We start from the raw sequence: 16361 nt of genomic DNA on the forward strand, positions 1-16361 counted from the left end.
TTATTTATTTTTAGTTCTTGGCGGACACAACATCTTTGTTTGAATGTGGTGCTGAGGATCGAACCCAGGCCGCATGCATGCCAGGCAAGCGTGCTACTGCTTGAGCCACATCCCCAGCCCACCAATTTATTTTTAAAAGTATTCCAGCCAGGTACAATAGTACATGACTATAATCTCAGTGACTTGAGAGGCTGAAGCAGGAGGATCACAAGTCTGAGGCCAGCCTTAGCATTCTACCAAGACCCTTAGCAATTTAGTGAGAACCTGAGTCAAAAAAAAAAAAAAGGATGGAAATGTAGCTCAGTAGTAAAGCACCCCTGGGTTCACTGCTCAGTACTAAATACACACACACACACACACACACACACACACTCACATTTATATTTATAGACTATGGGAAGTTACAAAAGTAGTGTGAAAAGTTTCATGCATCCTGAACAGTTTCTCCCAAAAAGAGACTTTTTTTTTTTTTTTTTTAAATCAAACCCAGGGCCTTGTACATTAACAGGTGCTCTACCATTTAATCACATCCCCAACCAACAAAAGACTCACTTCATATAGCTGTAGTACAATAATAAACCAGGAAATTGATAATGGTTAACTATATATTTTGTGTAGTTTTCATCATTTTAAAACCTGCAATCATTTGTGTTACCTTAGTTTTTTAAAAAAACTGTTCTAATTGGGTATTGTAATACTTTTTTCACTGCTTAGGATTGAACCCAGGGACTACAGATTGTAAAGGAATGAAAGTACTAAATAGGATATATCTTTACTCCTCTCACGTGAAAGGGATTCACGTTTTGTTAACATTGAAACTTGAGCAGTCAGCTGCTATAGAAGGGACTCATGGGAATTAGAGACCAAAGGACGCATAGGAATTAGAGACTAATTTATTTGGGTTTAAATATAACTTGTACCACTTCCCAATTAGATGATTTAGGGCAGGCCACTTGCCCTCCCTGACTCCCCTCTGCTACCATCAGCTGCATAATAAATAGTCTTCAGTTCTAAGAACAAAATGAGTTCACACAGATGAAGAATTTAGCACAAAGCAGGCATGATGGAGCACACCTGTCATCCCAGCAGCTTGGGAGGCTGAGGAAGGAGGATCGTAAATATAAGGCCAGCCTGGGCAATTTTGCAAGATCCCCAATAAAAAAATAAAAAGAGCTGGGGCATAACTTAATGGTAGAGTGCTTGTTTAAAATATGCAAGGCCTTGGTTTCAATATCCAGTACCATTAAAAAAAATGAATTAGCACAATGTCAGACACAATTGTATTTAAAATCATAATCAGGAACATTAAGGAATTAGAAGTGTTACCAGGGACTGGGGATGTAGCTCAGGGGCAGAGTGCTTGCTTAGAGTGTGAGAGGCCCTGGGTTCAATCCTCTATACTGTCATAAATAAATAAAGCAAAAGGTAGAAGCGTTGCCAGGGCTTCTCCTAGGTTATCTGGGAACTCAGTGCTGGAACTTGGATTCTAAAACCCAGATTCAATAAAACAGTGCACCCAGCGAAGAGGCGAGCATAAGTCCCAGCCTCTTTGGGCATGAGGATGCCCTTCCAATGTCAAAATTTCCAAAAGACCCTCCTCCTTGCTCTATCTCATGGCCTAACACAGACAAGACCTATGACCATCACGACCAATCTAACAGATTCTGGCAAGGGGCGAAGGGGGATAAGAAAAATAAAGACTCACAGACTCAGATTTTGAAGATAACAGCTGGGGTCAGGTGGGGCACTGCTCTCTGATGGAGAAGCAGGTCTAAAGAATTATGCATGCAATCTTTATTTATATATGTCTCATTATTAAAGACTATGCAAGTATTATTCTTTGTACTCATGAAAGTTACCGAGTTAGCAGCATTATGCAGCTTATTCCCCAGTTATATTCTACAGTTGCAATGTGCAGTGTTTGGAGCTTTGTGTTTCTCTCAAGAAAGTCCATTGTTTAAAGTCACTGTTCTACAGGCCGGTTCAGGAGCAGGGAGCTGGTGAAACACTGTGGTTGTCTAGCATGAGAGTTCCTCTATTCCCTGGAGCTGTGTGCCCGAGATCAGGGTCGAGGTTGATAAGTCTCTAACACAGAGCCTCCTCATAGAAGGCATTATCATAGCAGCTAGGCATCCTGCACCTTTGCACAATAATTTTCCCAGGCACTAAGCATGCCACAGCCATAAGGTCATCAGAGACCCCAATTTCAGACACTGCTCTCCCATTTTTTGTCACTGCTCTCCATAGTTGCTCAGATCTGTGATTACATAGAATTCTGAAATCAAAGACTGAAAGGAGTCTTAAATGTCATTGGCTGGCGACATCCCCAAATAGAGGCTAACACATCACAAGACCTTCTCAAATAACACGGAGGAGATGGATTTCCTCCTATATTTGAGGACTAGTCTCCATCATGAAAGTAGCATGGGGTCTTTATTTACTAGAACCTTCTGACCACCAGCTGACCTCCAATGCCCAGACAACTTAGAGCTGAGGGAACAGGGGTCCAGAAAGGTGAAGGCTATTGCCCAAATCACACAGCAAACTAGACAACAAGATCAACAAAACCCAGCCCCTTACTTGCCTGTTCTGAACCCTTCCCCTCACACCACGATCCCTGCATCCTAAAGCTCTTCTTGCCTTCCCCCATTTTTTGAGCCTTGCTCTCAGGAGTGTGTCTTACAGCTCCTTGGGTCTGAACTTCCTTGATTTGAGTACCTCATTCTCATCCCAACATTCATGCATTCTGTTTTGCAGGCCTCTATCCACCCATCACCCATTGACTGGTCTTTGGTACTCAGTTCCACTCTGGGCACTGAGTGTAGAGCTGACTGTCAGAACGTCCTAGTGAATGAAGGTTATGTGTCATCTCCATTATCGAGACTGTCCCCAAATGTAGAAGGAAAGCCGACCCTTGAGACCACCTAGTGACTTATAAGCACCCTCATTTCAGGGTTCTGAAGTCCTATAGGCTTCAGAGAGACTTTAGATCAGCCAGGTGGCATGTTTACACTGCCTGGTCTGCATTTTGGATCTGGTTTAATAAGGATTCATTCTCCAAATAGCCAGTTTGACTTTCTCCTTTTCCCCGCTAGTACACAGTTAAGGAAACTCAGTGAAAGGCTCGTGTTTGATTAATCAAGGAGAAAACAGCCATTCACAGGACTAAGAAAGTGAGCCATCCCAGGTCCATGGATTTTCTTAACCACATATTCATCCCCTGCCTTTAGAACAGCTGAAGACTGATGGGATGTCAAGACATATTCAAGACAAAACCATATAAAATCAGAGCACTCACGACAGTCTTTCCAGGCAAATATTAAATCAAGCACTGGTTTCTTATTTCTAAGATAACACATGTTCCCTTTTCATGTTATTTCAGTTGTTAAAGAGACTGATGAAACTGATCGCTGTTTGGCTGAAAATATTTTTGTTGGGTGATGTCCCTACCCTGTCTTTGCACCCAAGACCTTTATTCAAGAAATATTTATTAAATGATATTATAGGGGTGTATGGGGTTTTCAAGATGTGGGCCACGGTATTATTGCTGGTTCATGAACTCTATATATTTGAGATTCAAGCAGTGTTTGTTTTGTTTTGTTGTTTCTGCAAGCAGCATTTTAAACAATGCAATAGATCCAAATAAAATAGAATAGAAAACATCAGTGCAAATTACCTGTGTGGTAAGGATCAATAAAGTTGAATGAAACTCTTGATTTAATATGTATACTTATGGGCGTATAAGCATTGTGTTGTGCTATAAAATTGATTTTTTATTAAGGGTCATCTTAAAAAATATTTGGAACACACTGCCAGTTAAGAGAAGAGGCTCCAGAGTTACACAGAACAGAGTCAAATCCTGCCTCCACCACATTCGAGATGAAGGATTTCTGGGATGGTCTGAAGCTCTCTGTGAAATGGGGATGGTGATAGAACTGACCAGTGGCCAATTCACCCATTAGGCCAAGGAGACACATGGGCACAACACCAGGGTCCATGATATTTTTGGGAGACTACTATAATGCTTTGATGCCTTTAAAACCAGAAGAGAAAAAATACAAAACTTTAGCCCTGAAGATGTTTTGATTTTTTTCTCACATCATTAAAAAATGAATTTTATAGGGCCCATGAAAAAGCAGGGCCTCAGATTAGGGACGTCTGGGGTTGTGGGTTAGGCAGATGGACTCCATTCTGAGGGGCACTGGGAGTCTGGGAGGGTTTGAAGCAGGGCAGGGGAGCATAGGGAAAGCTCATTTCTCAGTCTTGGGTATGCACTTTCTGGGCTCCTGGTGATATGATTTGGGTTTTTGAAGCCACAGGATAAATGGGTGCATATTCTTACATGCAAGTAAAGCATCAAGGGATAAAAAGTTAAGAACTATATCCAGGAAGCCACTTAAAGTTTACTTTTATACTAAACCAAGCACCTATACAGCATAAACAAAGATCCAAGATTTGCAGAAATCATTTGCAAGATAATGATAATGATTTCCCCCATTGGGCTATGATCCCAATCTGTCTACACAAGTCAATTTTCTCTATAATCAGGGGGTTCTTGGTAGAAAGTTGAAATCCCTGGGAAAAAAAATAAACTGTAGCACCAGGAAAATATCTTAATCCCCTACCCCATATATTCCTTACCAGACTGTAGAGTCTGAGACCCCTTTGAGCTGAAAAATCTTCCTTACTGGAAAGCATCCCCCTGAGTAGAAGTAACAGAGAATACCATTCATTTGCAACTTGGAAATTTATTGAAACATACTCATCTGGATTGTTCTAGTGCCAACTTGGTTAAACTGGGAATTTGATTTCCAGAATCCAATTTCCTGATTTCTGGTTAGAGTTGGCCATAGTGTAACTTGCAAGTAACTGCAAAAATGGAGGAGAAGTGACAACTGTTAGTCTCAGGGGCTCATCACATGTAGAGAGATACGGAGGTGGCCAGCAGGTACCAGCTTGTCCTTGCCCTTCTGCATTCTGTGACCTGCTTTTCTAAGACCCATTACCAGATGGATGGCTGTGGGCCCACAACCAATGCTGCCAACAGCTTCTCACAGATTTCTCTACCCCTTGACTTTGACAATGGGATGAACTTCTCAGGTTAACATGTTATTGACTCTCATCTTGCTGCTCCTCTCCGACCCTCCTTTTCCATCATTGTGTGAGGTATAACTCCTCTGTGCTGCATCTGGCTGGGCACAAATCAGGAGCCACTGAAGCAGGAACAAACTTTATTTCTGAACTCCACCAGCACACTCTACACACGCTCCCCGGGAACTCTCCCAAACGCCATGCGGCTCCTCAGGAACCACCAACCGGAAATTCCTCCTCTGGCACTTCCCCAACCAATGGGAACTCTCCAGGAATCCCCACGAGAACTCCAAAGTAGCAGGCCAAGGCGGACAGCAGGGGTCTAATATACACAGCTTAACGTAACCATTATCATCTCAATGGCTTGTTGGCATCACCTCTCAACCACTCCATTCTGGCAAAAATGCCATGCATCATTCAGACTCGTCTATGGCTCTCAGCACCTCTGCTCTTTGCAGGTCTGCCTTTCTGAGCCTGGATTGATAGAAATAATTTCTTTTTGATGCTGTACTCAGCCCCGAGGAAGAAGAGGTTTTGAAAGAAAATAAAAAGAAGAGTTAAATTTTTTTTTTTTATGTTACCAGGAATTGAACTCAGGAACACTTATCCACTGAGCCACACTCCCAGCCCTTTTTTGTATTTTATTTAGAAACAGAGTCTCACTGAATTGCTTAGGGCCTCACTTTTGCTGAGGCTGGCTTTGACCTAACAATCCTCCTGCCTTAGCCTCCTGAGCCGCTGGGATTACAGGCGTATGCCACTGCACCCAGCCAAGAGGAGTTAATTTTAAAACAAACATGGTGGCCGTGTTTGAGAAGGTGAGCCTCCCTGGAAGGTGATAGCCCAGTGAGTAGTGAGGACCAGCAGGAATTGGAAGAATCCAAAGCATGGGAAGTGAGGGAGTTATCAAAGGCAAAATGCTCTCGGTTTTCTGTTTTCACCAGGGCCTTCTCTGAGCACAGTCTCCTCCTCATTCTCTTCTGACTCGTCAAGGTGGTCTGTAAAATGATGGCTTATAACAGGCAGTGCTTTTGTCCCCAGGAGAGAAACAGGATCAGAGACAAAGTAGGAACACAGAAGCAGCAGAAAGAGGAACAGTGAATAAGAAGAATATTGCAGGATGGATTCAGGAGTCCAGACAGGACTTCTAAGAATTCTTTTTGTAGCATCGACTTGATAAAACTACCTCTTGCTTTAACATCTTCCCCTCCGGGAGTATAGAAGAAACAGTGATCAGTAAATCTCTACTTATTTTTTAAAATATTTTTTATTAGTTGTTGACGGACCTTTATTTTATTTACTTATTTATGTGTGGTGTGAGATTCAAACCTAGTGCCTCACAACTTGATAGGCAAGCGCTCTACCACTGAGCCACAACCCCAGCCTCTCTACTTATTTTTTGTTAATATGGTTACTGAGAATATTGCCTATTCCACTGCTCACGATCCCATATGTAATGATACATGTAAAAATTTGTCCTTTCAGAATTCAAAGATTGGAAGAAAATGTGAGTCTTCTATTATACTTTGGGACTTAACTCCTTTAAAAACAAAAGGAAATACCTTTCCTGCTTTATTTCTCTCTTTGCCCTGGCAGTCAGGAAACCTAGAAATACGTATTCTGCTAAGATACAGGAACTGTTCTTTACTCCAGGTTGATATTTTCATTCTGTACTTGATTCCTTTGAGAGTTTGTAACACCTTTGGAAAGCAGTTCTTTGTGGCTACCTTAGGCAATTTTTTTTTTTTTCTAATTAGCTAATGCTCTTGACTCCTGCCTTCTCTTTTTGGCTTTGGAGATACCCTAGAGGGAAAAGATCTCCACCCCGCTTCCCCCCCCCTCACCCCCAAACTTGTCACCACTCCTTTCCATTCCACCCAAGAAACCAGCATGATTTTTGACCAAGAGGAAGACACATGAGAAGGCGGAGGTCATGTTTCCAGTTAGAACATATGAAATTATGCTTGCATGTGGACATAGATACGGTTGGGAACTGAGGGTGCACCTAACAGGCACAAGGTGGAACACATCCTGAGCACCACAAAGGAGAAATGAAAACAAAACAGAAAAGGTTGGTTTTGATATGAAATAAAGCTAAGAACTGGAACCCATTCAGAATCGTTCATTTGTGTGGAGTTGTTAGGAAAAGCTCCGTAGTTTGCTTCCAAACAATCAATAAAGAGTTTTCAAAGTCACATGATGAATCTTCTTATAGGTTACCATGGAGACAATGGGCTAGTTCTATTGGGTCCCTCAGCTTTTATTTTTAGGTAATAGTTCAGCTACTAAAAACAACAAAAAAATGTTTTTCCATAGAATCATGTATGGGCAATTTTTTTTCCAATTAAAAAATGTGGTTTATTATTTGTAATTACAATCAAATTTATAAAGAAAAAATTATTCTGATAACAAACTGAATTCACACGTGTGAGGTTGAAGCCTGCTGATTTAATCATAACAATTCTATCCCTAGGCTACAGAAAAGTGGATCAAAATCAACATGTAGAGTTTAATCTGAAGCCCTCAAGGGAATTCAAACTGGTTCCGGATAATGTGAAAACAATGTCAAGGGAAATTTACTTCCACTTTGCTAGATAATGAAAGACCTGGGTAGCACAGTCCAGTTTTAATTATCAGTAAAAGGGCAGGAAATGATGTAGCTATGTTGTAAACATTCACAGCAATCCCTAACACAACACACACGTGTACACACAGAAGCATACATGTACAATACAAGTGCCATGAAAAAAGACATTCTCTTCTGGGATGTCAACAAAGCCAATTTTTTTTGTAGTAGTTATTGAAGTGTGTGTTGAGTAAATAATTAAAATGCAAAAGCAAGCCGAGTGTGGTGGTGCACCCCTATAATCCAGCACCTTGGGAGGATGAAGCTGGAAGATTGCGAGTTCAAAGCCAGTCTCAGCACAAGCGAGGCACTTAGGAACTCAGTGAGACCCTGTCGCTAAATAAAATATAAAACAGGGCTGTGGATGTGGCTCAGTGGTCGAGTGCCTATGAGTTTAATTCCTGGTACCTGCTTCAAAAAGCAAGACACACGAAGACACCAGTGAAAAGCAATTACCATTCTCATGCAGAGGCAGATCTTCCGTAAGTGTTTACCCTGTAGGAACACGTGGAATATTTATATAATAAGATCTATGAGATGATAAGCTAAGATAACAGAATGGATTAAAGAGGATATTGCAGAGATAAAGAAAAATTAACACTATTAGTTTTGTAAGTAGATAAACACTAAATTAGAAGCTGGATGTGGCTGAAAATCAAATTTTGGTGGAGAGCCTTGAGATCGTTATAGTTAACACAGAGAAAAAAGGGAGAAAAATTTTTAAAAAGTAGAGAGATGGTAGACATAGAAGAGAGTGAAGATAGTTCTTTGTTAGCCTTGAAGTAGAGACTCTAATAAATGGAACAAAAATATTGAGAGATATAATACTTGAAAGTTGTCCTGAAATAGAAAAAGAATAAAAATTTCAGGCAGAAGTGGCATATCATATACTAGGAAAAAATGATTAAGAATGATGACAAAGTATGTTTACATGATAATTTTTTACATTCTTCTTGTAAACACATTGGGTCTCATTTGTTGCCCAGGCTAGCCTCAAGCTCTTGGGCTCCAGTGATCCTTCTGCAGTAGCCTTCCAAGTAACTGGGACTACAAACACGTGCCAACATACCTGGCTACATTTTGATTTACTCAAGAATTTGAAAAATGAAGAGAATTGATTCAGTATCCAGGAGGAAGCAATAGGGGTAAAGAATTAGACTGACTCCGACTTTTCACAATATTCAAAGCCAAGAGACCATGAAGCAAAGTCTTCCAACTCTGAGGGAAACTATGTGAATCAAGAACATTGTGTCTAGTCAAGTTCTCATTTAAATATAACAGAAATGGTCAGGCATGATCAAACAAGAAAGAAATCAGGTAGTATAGATACCTATCAGCCTTTCTTGGAAAACTCCTGAAAGATAAAACCATTTCCAAGAGGTGAGCAAAATAAAGAATCCACAGTAGGTGGGGTGGGGTACATACCTGTAATCCCAGCAACTCAGGAGGCTGAGTGAGGAGGATCACAAGTTCAAGGCCAGCCTTAACAACTTAAATAAAAAATAAGGCTGGAGGTGTAATTCAGTGGTAAAACACCACTGGGTTCAATTCCTAGTACTGCAAACATCAACAAATAAAAAAGAAGAATCCAGAAAAAAAAAAAAAACACAATAGTATTAATAGTTCACTTAAATATAGGTAGACTGAGACTACCCAGCAAGAGGAATCATAGTTGCAGAAAACTGAATATTATAAACTTTGATGAAGTAAGGAGTGGGGGGGAGGGAGGGAGGGAGGGAGAGAGAGAGAGAGAAAAGAAAAATTGTCTTTATGCTCATGATTACTTTTTTTTTTTTCTTTTCTTTGACACCAGAAATCGAACCCAGGGGTGCTTGATCACTGAGCTGTATCCCCAGCCCTTTTTATTTTGAGACAGGGTTTTGCTAAATTGCTGAGGCTGGCCTCGAATTGGTGATTCTTCTCCCCCAGCCTCTGAGTTGCTGTGTAACCGATGCGATTCTGCAATCTTTGTAATGTTTTGAATAACCAATAAAAAAAAAAAATAGGCATACAACAGCACTCCTGGCGTGGATTCTTTGCTTTGTTAGGGTCTTGCTAATTTGCTGAGCCTCCCTTGAACTTGTGATTCTCCTGCCTCAGCCTCCCGAACTGCTGGAATTATAGGTGTGAACCACCATGGCCAGCTAATAATTATGTTTTACAGTATAGAGACAATTGATGCTGTATAAAATTGAAACCTATACTTAAAAAAAAAAAAAAAGACATACTGGGTGCCAGGGATATAGCTTAGTTGGTAGAGTGCTGCCCTCCATGCACAAGGCCCTGGGTTCAATCTCCAGCATCACCAAAAATTTAAAAATAAATAAATAAATAAAACATACTGTTACAACCTCTGAAAAGTTTTGTTATCTTTTTTTTTTTTTTTTTAAATCCTAGGCTAAGAAGAATCCTATAGCAACTATTATCTTGAGATTAATATATATATATATATATATATATATATATATATATATATATATCAGTCTTTGTATTTTAATTTCATTTTGCTTTTTATCCTCGTGTTAAATTTAAGTGAAGTTAAACTAAAAACTCAGTTTTCTTAAAAACAGCATGTGTAGCACAAACCTAATTGCATCGAGTATTTCTATTGGCTCCTTTTGAATCTCTCTCTGCCATCAATCCTTCCTGTGCACTGGGGCACAGAAGGCTTTGAGGATGATTACCCAGGCCCTCTCAGGTCACTTCTGGATGGTGAGATTTTAAGTGCTCATTGTTTCTTTTTTTTTCTTTTTTTTTTTTTTTTGTGGTGGGAGGGTTACTGGAGATTGAATTTAGGGGCACTCACCCACTGAGCCACATCCCCAGTCCTTTTTTTTTGTATTGTCTCACTGAGTTGCTTAGCACCTCACTTTCGCTGAGGCTGGCTTTGAACTCATGATCCTCCTGCCTCAGCCTCCTGTGTGCCCCTGGGATTACAGGATTGTGCCTCTTCACTGTTTCTTATTTGAACTTCTCAGCATGGTGCAAGGTTCCCGTAATGCTCAGGCTTTTTTGATTTTTGAGTTTAAGGCCAGACCACTCTGAATATTTTCAATCTCATCTGAATTTTATTTTGAAATAAGCTCAGACTTTCAGAAATGTTGCAAAAATAATACAAAGAATTCTCCTATTCCCTTTATCTGTGTTTCCCCAAAGACTAATTGTCTACTTCATTCACCTTCTCATCTCCCTAGGTGTTTGTTTTTCCTTCTTTTCCATTTGGAAGAAGGTTGCAGACACCAGCCCCCCTTGATCCACTAACACCTCCGGGGGTTTTCCTAAAACTGAGGACATTTCTGACATGACGGTAGCATAAAGATCAAAATAAGGAAATAAATCTCATACTATTATCTAACTTACAGACTTTAGTCAAATTTTATCCACTGTTTCAAATATGCCCTTTATAACAAAAGAAAAAAAAATAAAACAAAAAACGATTGTAATGCAGGATCCAGTCCAGGTTCACGGCCGTTTGGTTGTCACGTCTCTTTAGTTGTCTTTATTTGATACCACGTGCCTCTTGTTCCATTCTATGGTATTCCAACCTAAAGTGTGCAGACCCAATCTGAGGAAATATCAGAAGAATCCAAGTGGAGGGGCTTCTATAAAATAACTAGTCTATTGGGGTGGGTTGGATTGTGTCTCCCAAGTAGATATCTTGAAGTCCTAATTCCTGGTACCTCCGAATGTGACCTGACTGAAAATAGGGTCACTGCAGATGCATTGTTAAGATGAGGTCATACTTGCTGGGCATGCTGGTACATGCCCGTGATCCCAGAGATTCAGGGGGCTGAGGCAGGAGGATGGCAAATTTGAAGTCAGACTGGGCAACTTCGACACTGTCTCAAAAAAAAAAAAAAAGGGTTGGGGATACAGCTCAGGAACTGGGAGGGGCAGGGAACAACCCCCCACCCCTTCTCCCTTCTGCAGGGTTCAGAGGGCAGGACCCTGTTGACACCTTGACTTTGGACTACTTGTCTCCAACAGTGTGAGACTACACGTTCCTACTGTTTGAGGCCATCCAGTTCATGCAATTTGTTACAGTGGCCCAGGAAACGAGCATACCTGTGCTTGTCAAATGCTCATGTCACAAAACATACATGCAAAGACGGGGCTTTTTAGGAAGACTAAAGAGCCACGGCAATTGAATGTAACCCATGACTGGAATTTTCTTTTGCTCTAAAGGACGCCATTGAGACGTCTGGTGAAGTCTAAATAGGGTTTTTCAGATTGAATAATAATATTATTGCCAACATTAAGAGAATTTCCCTTTTTTCTTTTGTGGTGCTGTGGATCCAACCCAGGATCTCATGCATGACAGGCAAGTGTGCTACCACTGAGTCACCCTCCCAGCCCCAAGCATTTCCTTTTTAAGAAACACTCATTTGGGGGCGCTGGGGTTGTGGCTCAGTGGTAGAGCGTTCACCTAGCACATGCTAGGCACTGGGTTTGATCCTCAGCACCACATAAAAATAAATAAAATCAAGGTGTAGTGTCCAACTACAACTAAAAAGAAAAGAAAAAAAAAAAACCACTTATTGAATTCTTTAGGGTAAAGGAACATCCTGCCTGCTATTGACTTTCAGCTGGTTCAGAAATCACAGCAAGTTATTTTGTAGATATTGACAAACTGACTAAAGTTTAAAGTCAAAGACCCAGAAGAGGGATCACGATACTGAAGAATAATACTGGTACTGCCTGACTTCCAGGCTTACTGTACAGCTGAAGTAGTCAAGACAGAGTGGTTTGTGAGAGAAGAAAGAAACCAGTGGAACAAAATGGTCCAGAAATAGAGCCACATGAATGTAGTCAACTCATCATTGACAGAGAATCAAAGACCACCTAAGAAGAGTTTTCAACAAAAGGTGCTGGAACAACTGGACACGGAAGGCCTTTCCAAAATAAAGCCTACTAATTTGAATTTGACAATAATTTAAATTATTATTTAATTTTATTAGCTTCAAATAATTAAAATTTTAACACTCAAGTTTTTGTTGCAATGTTTGCTGGTCAAAATTCCAGTCCATAAGTATAAAAGAAATTTAAATACAACTTAAAAAACAATTTTTTTTTTTTTTTTTTTTTGGTTAGGTTTCATAGCACTTTGGCTTCCAAAGTTAATGAAGTTTCAAAGTGCATTAAGCATTTTGGGACGGGCTATGGCAGCTGCCTATGAGAATACTAATATTTACGTAATTTGAGTTAGGCATATACAGGAATTCTTTGCTCATTCTTCCAATTCTTCCTATGTCTGAAATTTTGCCAGACTGAAGATAAAGCAAGAGCCGGGCATGGTAGTTTGTAGCTACAATCCTAGCAATTCAGAAAGCTGAGGCAGGAGGATTTAAGTTCGAGGCCAGGCTCAGCAACTTAGTGAGACTCTGTCTCAAAAAATACAAAGGACTGGGCATGTAGCCCAGTGGGAAAGTGCCCTTAGGTCTTAGTACCATGATATTAATCAATCAATCAAAAATAAAGAAAAAACACCTTGTAGTCTAATCGATTACTGAGTTAATGATTCACAGCCACCAATCTGGTTTGTGTTACTTTTGAAATCAGGCTTTGCGTCTCTCTCTCTCTCTCCATGGTGGTTGGTATAAAGTACAACTTGCCTCTCACTTTGCAAGATCTATCCCAGCAAACTCAGACTCTCAGCAGCTTTGTCCTTGTGTTAGGCCCTTGCAAGGTCTCAGGGCTTATCTCCCATTCTCAGTCATGGAGGACCTTAGGGGAGGTGGGCATGATGGTACAATCCCAGAGACTTGGGAGGCTCAGGCAGGAGGGTTTCAGGTTCAAAGCCAGCCTTAGCAAATGAGTGAGGCCTTAAGCAATTTAGCGAGCCTCATTAGCATGATGAAAACATGTAATGGAAGAGCTTGAACTTCTTTCCTGGTCTTTCCAGATGACATCCTGATCAAGGGCAGGCAAATTCACATAGCCCAGCACATAGTAAGACAGCAAAGATATACTTCCGGTCCTGTTACAGTAGAGCAGGAGAACTGTGTGAGTCTGTTTTCTGCTACTGTAACAAATTCCACATATGAATCAACTTAAAAAAAAATAACCCAATCAACAAATGGGCCAAGGACCTGAACAGACACTTCTCAGAGGAGGATATACAATCAATCAACAAATTCATGAAAAAATGCTCACCATCTCTAGCAATCAGAGAAATGCAAATTAAAACTATTCTAAGATACCATCTCACTCCAGTAAGAATGGGAGCCATTATGAAGTCAAACAACAAGTGCTGGCGAGGATGGGGGAGGGGGGAAGGTACACTCATACATTGCTGGTGAGACTGCAAATTGGTGCAGCCAATTTGGAAAGCAGTATGGAGATTCCTTGGAAAGCTGGGAATGGAACCACCAGTTGACCCAGCTATTCCCCTTCTCGGACTATGCCCAAAAGACCTAAAAAGAGCATACTACAGGGACACAGCCACATCAATGCTTATAGCAGCACAATTCACAATATCTAGACTGTGGAACCAACCTAGGTGCCCTTCAATAGATGCATGGATTAAAAAAAATGTGGCATTTACACACAATGGAATATTACTCAGCACTAAAAAATAACAAGATCATGGCCTTTGCAGAGAAATGGATGGCATTAGAGCAGATTATGCTAAGTGAAGTTAGCCAATCCCTAAAAAACAAATGCCGAATGTCTTCTCTGATATAAGGGGGGGGGGGTGACTCAAAATGGGATAGGGAGGAAGAGCATGAGAAGAAGATTACCACTAAAAAGGGAAGAGAGGTGGGAGGTAAAGGCAGGGAGAAGGGGAATTGCACAGAAGATGGAAGGAGACCCTCATCGTTATACAGAATACATATATGACAATGTGAGGGGGAAGAAAAAAAGAAGTGTGCCACATTAGATTGGGTAGAGAGAAGTGATGGGATTGGAGGGGAGGGGAAGAGGGGATAGGAAGGGCAGCAGAATAAAAAAGACACTAGTATTGCTGTATGTATATACGTGACTATCCGACCAATGTGATTCCGCAACCTGTACACTCAGAAAAATGAGAAATTAAACCCCATTTGATTCAAATATGATATGTCAAGATCATTGTACTGTCATGTGTAACTAATAAAAAAAAAAGAAAATTGAAAAAAAAATTTTAAAAAATCAACTTAAAGAGAGGGAAGTACATCCTGGGGGGAGTGTGCTGCAGAGGAGGCCTGTTCACTTCATGGCCAGGAATAGAGAGGAGAAAAAGGAAGAGACAGCTATCCTACGATCCCCTTGGAGGGCACATTCTCTAACTCAAACCTCCTAGTAGGCCCCAACTTTTAAAGGTTCCACCATCTCCCAATAGTGCCAATTTGGAGACCAAGCCTTTTAGCACCTGGTCTTTAGGGGAATATTCAAGATCTAAACTGTAGCAAGAGGATTAGGGGGTGGGGAGCATTGGCCAGGTCAGTAGTGGCACAGGTGTCAGGGACCATGTGGATTTCCTCCAGGAAAAATGCCACCTTTGTGATTCTTGTTGCATGTCACCTCTCTGCCTGATTACTTTGATAATCTGCAGTCATTCTCCATGACAACCTGGCTTACACACACACCAAACAGATGAATTATTGTGGGTACAGTAGGAATCAGCGTTCTGCATCTTCCATATCTCTGTTGATGGCACTAAGCTCTTGTGAGAATCAGAGAAAAAAAACCTTGTAAGACGGTCTGCACGTTGCAAGAGCTTGATAAGTGGTAGCTATCATCATTGTTATTGTTTTAGCCAACTCAGGATCAAATTTTATATTATTTCCACTTTCCTTTTTGAAGTAGCATATTTCACTGATCCTGAGAAGCACACTGTTTCACACTTTAACATCTCTGAAATCGGGATGTAATAACATTTGATGGTGTATTATGATTGCCGTCAAATTGGATTAAGGTTGAGTTTATTCACATGGGGATTTTAACTTGAGCCTGCCAGTCACTTTGGGGCAGACTCAAATGAAACTAGAGCTTGGGATACCCTCAATTGTATATCTCTTTCAAGTCCCTGGAAGGGATCTTTTCCAACTTCATGTGATCATGGTTTTTAAATTTTGCAAAAAAAAAAAAAATATATATTTCGCACTTTTTCCCTTAAAGGCCAGGTTATATAACCTTTTGGGCTCTACCCCTGCCAGGGAACTCATAATACTATGAGACTACCTTAAAATAAATTCTGTAAATGACTGTACAAGTAGTACCCACAAGTCTGAACCAACTTGTGTATCAAATTATTGGGGGGAAACTATTTTCTCTTCCTCCACTCAGTGGTAAAATTCAAGTGTGCAACTTCTCTTGCTGTTCTCTCTGCATGTTCTTTTCTTCCTCTGTCTTTTCTATATTTATTACTTATCCCTATAGGGAGGTGTTTAGTATCTTAGCAGTATCTGGGGTCTAGTAGACTCCCATTTGAAGTGGTTTTCTTTCTTGGTGGCACATTGAGCAATGGCATATTTTACAATCAGTGAGGTATTAGGTTCCATGAACATAGTATGCTATAGGGTACAGCTGCTCCTTGACTTACAATGGGGTTGTGCTTCAATAAACCCATACTAAATTGAGAATATCATAAATCAAAAATGTATTTAAACCAGGCGTGGTGGCGCGCGTCTGTAATCCAGCAGCTCAGGAGGCTGAGGCAGGA

Source organism: Callospermophilus lateralis, chromosome 10, assembly GCF_048772815.1.
Source record: "Callospermophilus lateralis isolate mCalLat2 chromosome 10, mCalLat2.hap1, whole genome shotgun sequence".
NCBI classification, from domain to species: Eukaryota; Metazoa; Chordata; class Mammalia; order Rodentia; family Sciuridae; genus Callospermophilus; species Callospermophilus lateralis.